This window comes from Epinephelus fuscoguttatus, linkage group LG5, assembly GCF_011397635.1.
Source record: "Epinephelus fuscoguttatus linkage group LG5, E.fuscoguttatus.final_Chr_v1".
NCBI classification, from domain to species: domain Eukaryota; kingdom Metazoa; phylum Chordata; class Actinopteri; order Perciformes; family Serranidae; genus Epinephelus; species Epinephelus fuscoguttatus.
In genome coordinates, this window is record NC_064756.1 from 26,545,085 (window position 1) to 26,557,156 (window position 12,072).

The 12,072-nt window shown below is 42.0% G+C and overlaps 1 pseudogene; it reads left to right on the forward strand.

Moving 5' to 3' along the window:
- Positions 1-1,602: 1,602 nt before the first annotated feature.
- LOC125888295 (extracellular calcium-sensing receptor-like) lies at positions 1,603-7,362 on the forward strand (annotated as a pseudogene).
- The last annotated feature ends 4,710 nt before the right edge of the window (positions 7,363-12,072 follow it).

The following is a 12,072-nucleotide window of genomic DNA, read 5'->3' on the forward strand; positions in this document are numbered from 1 at the left end:
ATGACATTCAAAAAAATCTAATGAACACATAATATGATTGTTGAGCAAATTTAAGTACATTTTCAGTCACAGTGGTTATCACAGCCCAGTCGCTAGAAGAAAATGTTGGCATTGTACAAATTCTGCAAACCAAGGATGCATTACATTTGTATATTACATATGTATCTTATGAACGCTTCTACAGTAGCATGGTTTTGACATGTATATGAGCTGACTTTGTCTCTGGAAGGTGAAGGGGATAGTGTGTCACCTAGGTTTTAGCTCTCTCACCTAGTGTGTCACCTAGGTGAGAGAGCTAAAACCTACAGACCATTGCAGACTACTGTGCGAGATTACCAAAGAACAACAACAGTTTTTTTTACGAGACATTGTTCTATTTCTAGTGCTAACTGTGCCACCAAAAGTGGATGTTTTTTAGTGTTTTAAGGTTTGCTACATATCCAGCAGTGATTGTGGCATCAAAATCTGTTTTTTAGGCCAAAACCATAGACTGTGTAAAGACAATGGATACCCTGATATCACAGTCTGTTCTCATTTCCAGTTCGTCAAATATCACTACTTTGTCAGTGATTTTGGCATCAGATGCTGACGTAGAGGGGCACCTTTCGGGGCATTATGATACACACCGGATGAGAGTTATAACATGTCACATAACATGACAATATGTTTGTAAGAACCATATTTGTTTCAAGTCAAATCATGATGTCAACCCAACCATGTCCTTTTTCTAAATCTAATTAAAAAAAATATAAAAACGAAGTGTTTTACCTTTTCAGTAAGTTTGTTTTGAAAAATACTATATGCTGCAGTGAGCAGACACTGTGCCTTTCCTGTGACAACAGATATGTATTTTGCAAAGACAGTGCAAAGCATCAATTGAAACACCATCCATGAACGTCCAAAATGGATGCAGGAGGCTACCTTCTGTGTCATATTCTGAATTTTAGGTCCATGGACAAAGCAGCAGTATTTGATGAATTTAAATGAGGACAGGTTGGATATCACTCATTTGTTTGTAGACTCACTTTTTAAAGCCTCGAGTTAGGCATTCTGGCAGAACACATGAAGACAGAAACTGCTTTTGTTCCAGGCAGTATATTTGTTTGTGCTGTAAAGTTGGCCATTTTAACACGGGTGGCCATGGGAACTGACTCTCTCTTGGAGTCAGCCTCAAGTGACCATTCCAGGAACTGCAGTTTTTGGTACTTCCACAATGCCTTCGTTTTTCATCCCCACAGGTTGCCGCTTCGCCAAACCATGATCTTTTTCCAACTATATAACCAAATGTTTTTTGTGCCTTAGCATGACCACATCATGTTAACCATAGTGCTGTTGAAACATAAAGTTTCAACATATGTGCTCGATATTCATGTACAAATATTACACATCTGTGGTTTGCTGAAACATGCAATACAAACATTTGACAAATTGGTTGAGTATTCCACAACTTCAAATGACTTTGGTGGGATATTATTAATAGTGCACAAATTAATTCTGCCTCAACACAAAATAATTCTCTAATGTAATGAATATTAAGTCCTGCCCCTACCTTCGCTTATGCCCTGATGGGTGGTGTGCAAGATTAAATAAATCGATAAAAGAAGTTGACACCAGGTCGGAAAGGAGTAAACAGGAGGAAAGTCATGTCTTTATTTTTACATATCAACTTGTTCTGGCTCATGTGTTTCATGTTGTTGTATTTCTACTTTTCTTATGCCATGATCTCTCCTCTTGATTCCACCTCCTGCCAGTTACTGGGACAGTTTCATCTAAATGGGATGCACATGACAGGAGATGTGGTTCTGGGTGGGTTGTTTGAGATCCACATCTTTCTATCTTTCCTGACCTGTCTTTTACCTCAGAGCCACAACAGCCTACCTGCCACAGGTGAGACTATCAGTGAAATAGTGAAAAGCAAAGACTGGGGGAAATCAGTCCCATGACTTGAATGTGTTTTTAATAATAAGATCTTACTCTTACAGATTACATTTTGTATTTATGCCATTTCAGACCCATCACTTCTTATTGGCTCCTTTAATCATTTCATATTCAAGTATTATAATAATTGTTGCTGTTCAACTGTTTAATTTTTAGTAAAATCTGTATTTGTGCATGTAAATATCAGTTGTTGTATTTTCCAACAGTGATATTTTTCTGTTAGTTTTGATGTTCTAGGATTCAGGCAGGCCCAGACCATGGCCTTTGCTATTGATGAGATCAACAGAAATTCCAACCTGCTGCCTAATGTGACTCTGGGATACAGTCTTTATGACAACTGCCTCTCACTAGACATTGGATTTCGTGCAGCATTGTCATTAGCCAGTGGTCAAGAGGAGCAGTTCATATTAGATAAGACCTGTGCAGGAAACCCTCCGGTAGTAGGGATTGTGGGTGATGCTTCCTCTACACGTTCCATTGCCATCTCTGCTGTCTTAGGTTTGTACCGAGTACCTATGGTAAGTTTTCCACCATAATTCTTTTGGATCATTTTGATTTACTTTCAAATTTAATGTCAATTATAAACATTGACTAATCAAACTCCGAAAGCTGAAAGAGGCGATTAAGTTTTATAATGTTTTTTAGGATGAACAGTCTGTCTTTCACAGGTGAGTTATTTTGCCACATGTTCGTGCCTGAGTGACCGGCAGAAGTTCCCATCATTTTTTCGGACGATCCCAAGCGATGCTTTCCAGGTGACCATCTATCAGCAAAATACAAATGCATTTGAAAAAGCATGTCCAGTTAAACATTCTGAAGAAATAACGTCGCTGCACTGAAAGGAAAAATATATTCCTTTTGTGGAAAATCTGTCACATTCTTTGTGTCACTGGACCTGTTTGGTCTCAGCTAACAAAGCTGAAAGACAATAATTAAACATGGTCCACTGTGAAACCTGTTTAGCAGCTTTTCCACTTAAAGATTATTCCAGCCTGTGCTCTAATCCTTCCACTCTGTATTTACTTAGGTGCGTGCTATGATTCAGATTCTCAGGCACTTTGGCTGGACTTGGACAGGTCTGCTGATCAGTGATGATGATTATGGACTCCATGCTGCCCGATCCTTCCAATCTGACCTGGCTCAGTCTGGTGGAGGCTGTCTGGCCTACTTAGAGGTTTTGCCCTGGGGCAATGATCCAGCTGAACTCAGGAGGATTGTGGATGTTATGAGGAAATCTACAGCTCGTGTGGTCATTGCGTTTGCACATGAAAATCTCATGATAAACCTCATGAAAGAGGTTGGGCTTGGAAAAACATCTCAATTGTAACGTCATGTTATTATACAGCTTTAGCTTTTAATGGTCAAACCAAAGGATTTAAGTTACAATAAAAAAAATTGTCCTGTTACAAATAGAGCTATTTGAATAAATCACACCTCTTATTTGTTAGAGGCATTAACTTAGACAAATTTTACTGACCTCCAGTTATAATGACATGCACCACTTTGTTCATAATACTGTGTAAAACACAGGACTGCACCAGTTTACGAGTAAGACAAGATATCAACCATGTCATGACAGTATGAATTTATGTATTTTGTACAATACAATGCACAGGTGGTGAGGCAGAATGTGACAGGCCTGCAGTGGATGGCCAGTGAAGCCTGGACTGCAGCTACCGTGCTTCAGACTCCTCAGCTCATGCCATACCTGGGTGGCACTCTGGGCATTGCTATCCGTCGAGGACACATACCAGGGTTCAGGGACTTCTTGCTACAAATGCGGTCTGACCTACAACACAACACCAGCTATGGAAATATCCTGGTGAGAGTTTAACCTTGCAATTTAGCCTGGTATTAGTAAGAATAACATTGTGCTATCATTGTGTATAACAAGCAGTTTTCAGTTAGTGGTGTAACAGTCTATTAACTGTACCAAAACATCATGGTACGGGGGTCATGGTCTGGTGCAAACAGCCACACGCAGAATACATGAAATGTAAATTGATGCATATAATGTGGAACCAAAGTTCACAAGCTCAGCCCAAAAACATTTAGCCATATGCCATTAGCATATGCCAGGGTTAGCACACAAAGTGAATAGGCATGCAAAACAGTCATACGATGCACTATACAAAAGCACAAGTTTTATTTAATATTCCATGTATTTTCGGAAAAAAAGATCCTTCTTGGTTGTTTTGTTCTCTGCTGTACTGAACACACACCAAACCATGACTCCAACCCGGGACTTTTGTCTAATGTAACACCCCTATTTTTAATACATTTCAGGTAAAAAAGTTTTGGGAACACACATTTCAATGTAGATTTGCACCACCTCAAGCAGGTTGGGTGGAAGCTGGGGGATCACTATGCACTGGACAGGAAGATCTAGAAAATGTGGACACTGAATTATTGGACATTTCAAACCTCAGGCCAGAATATAATGTGTACAAGGCTGTGTATGCCCTGGCATATGCTCTTGATGACATGCTGCAGTGTGAGCCAGGGAGAGGACCTTTCAGTGGGCACAGCTGTGGCAGTTTGCAAAGACTGGAGCCATGGCAGGTGTGATATCATTTTATACATACACACGCACACAGACACACACACACAACCACATAGCAGATAGCTGAAATGATTTTCCTTGCCAGTGGATGACAGCATTTTATAGTGTTATCAAGTCACAGACAGCAATGTCTTTGCACCAGGTATACAATAGTATCAGTGGCATGACTTTACTATAAAAGAAATGCTTTGAACAGACTGTTAGTGTTCATATGTTCATCAGTATAGTATGCAGTTCGATTACTGAATACTGGATTTCACTGTGTTCACGATGGTCATAATAACATTGTTGCCATTATTGGTCTTCCTCTGTCTCTTATTCTGATATACATAGCTTGTGTATTACTTGGAAAAGGTCAACTTCACCACACCATTTGGGGATCAAGTGTCATTTGATGAGAATGGTGATGTTTTACCAATATATGATGTCATGAACTGGCTGTGGCTCCCTGATGGACAAACTAAAGTTCAGAATGTAGGTGAGGTTAAAGAGTCAGCCAAAGGTGAAGAACTCACACTTGATGAAGACAAAATTTTCTGGAACTCTGAATCCAAACAGGTTACTTCTGATTTTTCAGTCACCTATTTCATGTCCTGTGGATAACTTATTATAGCAGAGTCAATGTGAGTAGAATAAGACATATTTATTTTTCTCTCTACAGCCACCCCGGTCAGTGTGCAGTGACAGCTGTCCTCCAGGTACCCGCATGGCCAGAAAGAAGGGAGAACCTGAGTGCTGTTTTGACTGCATCCCTTGTTCTGAGGGAAAGATCACTAATAAGACTGGTTGGTATACAGTTTTAAATATTGCACTTCTGATTATTGCACTTCCAAGATATGATATTAACATGTATCTCAACACTTTACCAATTTTCACAGACTCCATGGAGTGCACCAGTTGTCCAGAGGATTTCTGGTCCAGCCCTCAGCGTGACCACTGTGTTCCTAAGGAAACAGAGTTCCTCTCCTACTACGAGCCTCTGGGTATCTGTTTGACAACTGCCTCATTGTTGGGCACATTTACATGTGTTGTTGTGCTGGGAATCTTTATCCATCATCGTAGCACCCCTATAGTACGGGCAAACAATTCAGAACTGAGTTTCCAGCTATTGCTGTTTCTTAAATTATGTTTCCTTTGCTCACTGCTCTTTATTGGACGTCCCAGGCTGTGGACATGCCAACTGAGACATGCAGCATTTGGGATCAGCTTTGTACTTTGTGTATCATGCATCCTGGTGAAAACCATGGTGGTTCTGGCTGTGTTCAAGGCCTCCAAGCCAGGAGGTGGAGCCCATCTGAAGTGGTTTGGACCATTGCAGCAGAGAGGAACAGTTCTGGTTCTTACTTCTATTCAGGCAGCAATCTGCACTGCTTGGCTTGTCTCTTCCTCACCTGCTCCTCATAAAAACACTCAATACCACAATGACAAGATAGTTTATGAGTGTGTAGTTGGGTCCACAATTGGTTTTGGAGTGTTACTGGGCTATATCGGCTTACTGGCCATCCTCAGTTGTCTGATTGCATTCCTCGCCAGGAATCTTCCAGATACTTTCAATGAGGCCAAACTCATTACTTTCAGCATGCTGATCTTCTGTGCAGTGTGGGTGGCCTTTGTCCCTGCTTATGTCAGTTCACCAGGCAAGTATGCAGATGCAGTTGAGGTATTTGCCATCCTAGCTTCCAGTTTTGGCCTCTTGGTGTCACTGTTTGGTCCCAAATGTTACATTATCCTGTTGAGGCCAGAGAGGAACACAAAGAAAGCAATCATGGGCCGTGGCACTGAGTCATAAAACCCACACTTAGTTTTATGAGACAGACCTAATTAATTTTCTCTGTAAAGCACAAAAATACATGCAGAAAAATAGTTTAATAGTGGTAGCAATGTTAAGTTTTTAAGAAAAAATGGCTGATAAGGGAAAAGTTGGATCAAATATGCGAGAATATGTTAATACAATAAATTATTCTATTTTTTCTCCAGGATACAATTAAAATTACAAAGCACTTGCACTTCAAATGATATTGTCGTCTTTGGGACTTTCATGGTGTAAGGTAACATTACACCTTGTTAAATTGTAAGCTACTCTCTCAGAATAAAAAAGCACATACTATGTGGGTTCAGCCAACATTATTATATCAGTTACTTTTTGATCTGTCTAGAGTTGATGTGGATACATGCACCAGTTTTTATATTGCCCCTAAATTCAAAAAGTATAAAGGAATTGCAGACAACATTGATAGAATTACACAGTACCAAATACAAGCATCTGAGAAGCTGACCGTGATAGCATTTGCCTATTCTGACTATACAGAGTCTGTAACTTCCACTAAGTTAGCAGTTGTAGGAATGGCACTGTCACAAGGTTAGAAAGCTCAGCTTCACACCACAGAACTAGAGCTACAATGTATGAACTTTGCTCTCTTTAACACCAGCTTTGCTTTTATCTTTTTTAATATTAGCAATATTATGTCTGATATCAGTGGTTAGGCTAATTACGCATGCCACAGAACTTCACAGTTGCCTTACAACAATTGCAATAAACAAGAACCTTTGTCATCACCAGTGGGAAGATATTTCTTCATTTCCATAAATATGGTCAGTGTCATTTTATTCTCAAATAATTTAAATGACACTGCCTCTGAAGAATAGTTCTGCAGATGTATGCAATAATTTTCAAGCAACAATGTGTTTAGTAGCTGGGAGAGAAAGGCCAATTCTGCTGACTTTTCAGGCTTATATCCCTCGACCAGCATTTGAAATTCTAACGTGAACTGCCAGCCACTGATGAAGTGGAGAAATTGGATATAATCAGTAGGGGTGGGAATCATCAGAGGACCCACGATACGATATTATCTCACCTAAGTCACAACACAATATTATTGCATTTTAATTATGTTGCAATGTGTATTGAGATCTATGTATTGAGTATTGAGATAAAATATAAAGATATATATTGTGATTTATCACTTTTTTTAAACTGTTAATTTTGTGCCCTTAGAAAAATTTTGTCAATGTTTGTTTTATCAAATAAGATAAAGTTTTCAGTGTGTCCATCTCACTGCAGCCATGTTTTTGCAGCAGCAAAATGTACCCAGTGGACCAAAAAAGCAACTGATTATATTGCTCTGGTAAGCTTTGTATTTGTAATATCAATGATTAATATAATAAAAACTATACTTGGCAATGTGTGATTATACATTATTGCCACATAAAAATGTCATGATACTATGCTGTATCCATTCTTTCCCCACGCCTAGTGCACTGTGAGAGTGTTCTGTATGATTTTTTATTTTATTTTTTCAATTCAGTAAAATTTTGTCTCAAGAAATGACCTTCTGACATGTATCCCTTAGTCAACCTGGAAATATTTTTTTCATTATGAACAGTGTCAGATTTGCCATATTGGAAAAGAGAATTAGATATCTAGTATCTGCTACACACCTAGTGTATGCCTCACTCACCTCCTAGTTCAGACAAACTGTAATTTATAAACTAACAAAAAAGTGACCAGCGTAAACCACCATGTTTTGAATACACACATTATAAACACTAACAAAAGATAACATTTGCATTTTGGAACATAAAACAGCAAAAGTTCAGGACAGGGCATGATGGGAAATGTGGGCATTGCTACAGTAATAAGCCCCTAGGCTAATTTATACAATGTAAAATGCCAAAGGCTGGTGCTAATAATGTTAGCTTATTGTATTAGTGGGGAAACTGTGTCCAGCAAAAGACAGTTGTTGTTGTTGTTGTTGTTACACTGTTCAAAAAATGAAGGGAGCACTTATTGGTCACAGTATAACACCAGGTCAGTTAAACTTAAGGGAAATCAATCCGACCATTTAAGTAAGCACAAGTGATTGTGAATCAGTTTCAGCTGCTTTGGTGCAAATGAAAGTGACAACAGGTGCAATGGAAAGGCAAAAGCAAGACAACCCCCAAAAAGCGAATGGTTTACATGTGGTGGCCACAGACTGTTGCTCCCTTCTCATCCTTCCTGACTGATTCTTATACAGTTTTATGTTCTGCTAGTGTCCTTGTCACTTCTGACAGCATGAGGTGGTACCTGCAGCCCAGTCATGTTGCACAGGTAGTCCAGCTCCTCCAGGATGGCACATCTATACGTGTGGTCGCAAGAAGGTTTGTGGTGTCTCCCAGCACAGTCTCAAGAGTTCCTTTGCTCCTTTGCACCTTTGTGCAAGGAGAGACAGGAGGAGTACTGCCAGTGCCCCACAAAATGACCTTCAGCAGGCTACTGGTGTGCATGTGCTGACCAAACTGTCAGAAACAGACTCCATGAGAGTGGCATGAGGGCCTCGAGAGGGACCTGTGTGACAGCCCAGCCCCACACAGCTCGATTGACATTCGCCAGAGAACACCAGAATTGGTGGGTCCGCCACTGGTGCCCTGCTCTCTTCACAGATAAGAGCAGGTTCACACTGAGTACATGTGACGGGCGTGAAAGAGTCTAGACACACCATGGTGAATGCTATGCTACCTGTAACATCACCCAGCATGACTGAAATCCTCAGGGCGATTGTCAGACCTTACACTGGTGGAGTGGGCCCTGGGTTCCTCCTGGTGCAGGACAATGCCCGGCCTCATGTGGCCAGAGTGTGTAGGCAGCCCTGGATGACAAAAACATTGATGCCATTGACTGGCCCTCTCATTCCCCTGTCCTAAATCCAATCGAGCACCTATGGGACATTATGTATTGGTGCATCCGATGCCACCAAGTATTGCCGCAGACTATTCAGGAGCTCAGCGATGCCCTGGTGTTTGGCTGTTGCTGCACCAAGGTGCCACACAAGTGCACATTGGCTACAGTCCATTGTAGGTAGGATAGATATGTTGTTGAAGTCTACCGCTTGAAATGCAATTATGGAATTATGGGACATTGAGGAGGGGCACAGTCTATTAGCGTCAGCCACTCTTGCCTCAACTCACAGCACTAGCACTGCCCCAGGCACTACTGTGATTCTTTTTATCTTTTTTAATTTGACTTTTCGACTTTTTGGATGGTGCAAACTTTTAACAATTGCATCTCAGACGGTGGGCCTCAGTAATAAGTCTATTCTTGCGTTGTGGCCAAGAGACAGTAAAGAAGAGAGCAAGTGAGAGAGGTAGATGGTGTGCTGTGCTATTCTTGCCAGTGCACTGATTGCAGCCATTTACTGCACATAGGCTACAAATGCCATTTCGGAAATGACCACACACTAATCTAAGGTGGAGGCAACTACACACAGAGATATAACGAGAGATATAACTAAAGATTCAAGATGATTCAAGATTTCTTTATTGTCATTCCACACATGTATTTGCATACACAGGCTGAAACGAAAAGTCATTTCTCACCAGCTCCTTACAGTGCATTAAAGGATAATAATAAATAAGTAAAACTAAGTTCAAAGTTATCAGGTGAGTAATAATAAAATAAATAAGTAATAAAATAGTTAAAAGAAAAACAATCATTCGTTTCACAGCATTCAGACGGACATTTAGCAGCAGTTTGGATTGAGTAAAAGTGCGTAAGTGTCCATAGTAAAGTGCTTTTACACAAAAATTGTGTTTGCCAGGTGGCTGTCAACCTAATGGGGGGTGGGTATGAGTGTGTGGAGAGGGGGCGCAGTCCATTCACCAGCCTCACATGCTGTTCAGCATCCTGGTGGATCTGCAGCAGATGCTCCTGTACCTCTTCCCAGAGGGCAGGAGGGAGAACAGTCCGTGAGAGGGATGATGAGGGTCCTTGATGATGGCGGTGGCTCTGTGAATGCAGCGCTGCTTGCCCTGCAGCTCCCAAACCAGGAAGTGAAGCTGTATGTGAGAATGCTTTCAATGGTGCCCCTGTAGAAGGTGATGAGGTGAGGAGTGGGAAGACCTGCCTTTATGAGCCTCTGGAGGGGGTGGAGACACCCCTGGGCTTTTTTGATGACTGCTGTGGTGTTGATGGAGGGGGTCAGGTCATCAGCAAGATGGACTCCCAGGAACTTGATGTTGCTGACCCTCTCCACAGCAACACAAAGGATGTTTAGTGGTGCGTGATGTTTGCCCGCCCTCCGGAAATCAATCACCATCTTCTTCGTTTTATCCACATTAAGGACAAGGTTGTGGGCCTCGCACCATGCAGTGAGCTGCTCCACCTCCCTCCTGTAAGTGGACTAATCATTGTCACTGACAAGACCCACCACTGTTGTGTCGTCAGCGTACTTATGATGGTTGGTGCTGTGTCTAGCAGTGCAGTCATGGGTGAGGAGGCTGAACAACAGGGGGCTCAGGACACAGCCTTGAGGAGAACCTGTGCTCACTGAGACGGTTCTAGATGTTTGACTGCCCACCCTGACTGCCTGCTGCTGCTGTGTCAGGAAGTTAAGGACCCAGTTGCAGGTGCCAGTGTCCACCTCTAGCAGCTTCAGCTTTTCCACCAGCTGTTGTGGAATGATCGTGTTAAAGGCCGAGCTGAAGTCAATGAAGAAGATTCTGGCATAGGTGTTTTTCCTCTCTAGGTGAGAGGTGTGGTGGCGATGGCGTCCTCTGTGGATTGGTTGGTTCTGTATTGTAGGGGGTCCAGGTCTGCAGGAAGACAGTTCTTAATGTGCTGCATGACCAGCCGCTCAAGACATTTCATTAGTATTGGTGTGAGGGCCACGGGGCGGAAGTCATTTAGGCAGGCTGGGTTTGACTTCTTCGGGACAGGAATAATGGTGGCACTTTTGAGGCAAGTAGGCACGACTGCCTGGCTGAGCGATGTGTTAAAAATGTCTGCAAAAATATTTTTCAGTTGCTCTGCACAGTCCTTTAAAACACGCTCAGGGATGTTGTCCGGCCCTGCAGCTTTGTGTGGGTTGACACCAGCAAAGGCCTTTTTTACTTCAGCGGTCAGTAGATGATGGCGGGAGTGTCTGTGCCTGAGTGATGGTGTTGACCTTTAAAATGTGTGTAGAAGTTATTCAGTTCATCTGGTAGAGAGGGGCTCACTGTGGCGTGTCTGTGGCATTTTGGAAACCTTGCCATAAACAGCATGGGTCTTTGTAATTCATGAAATGGCTGTTCGGTTTGTGTGCATACAGCCTCTTTGCCTCCCTGATCCCCCGGGACAGGTTTTTCTTTGCCAGACTATATGCTGCCATATCCCTCGATTTAAAAGCAGCATTGCGGGCCCTCAGCAGTGAACAGACTTCCCCGGTAAGCCACGGTTTCTGCTTGGCACGCCTCTTGATGGTTTTGACCACTGTCACATCATCTATGCATTTATTGATGTAGCCAGTGACAGATTCTGTCTTTTCCTGTAGGTCAGTGACACTGTCACGTGTTGCTGCCTCTCTGAAAATGTCCCACTGTGTGATTTCAAAACAGTCTTGCAGTGCTGCTGTTGCTTCCTGTGGCCACATACTGATCTCTCTGACCACTGGCCTGTCCTGCTTCACCATCGGTCTATATGCTGGTGTTAGCATGACAGCCAGGTGATCAGGTGATCAGAGCTGCCAACATGAGTCTTTGATGTTTGTATACACCAGGTCTAATGTGTTCTTCCCCTTGCTGCAATGTTCACATGTTGGTAGAATTTGGGCATA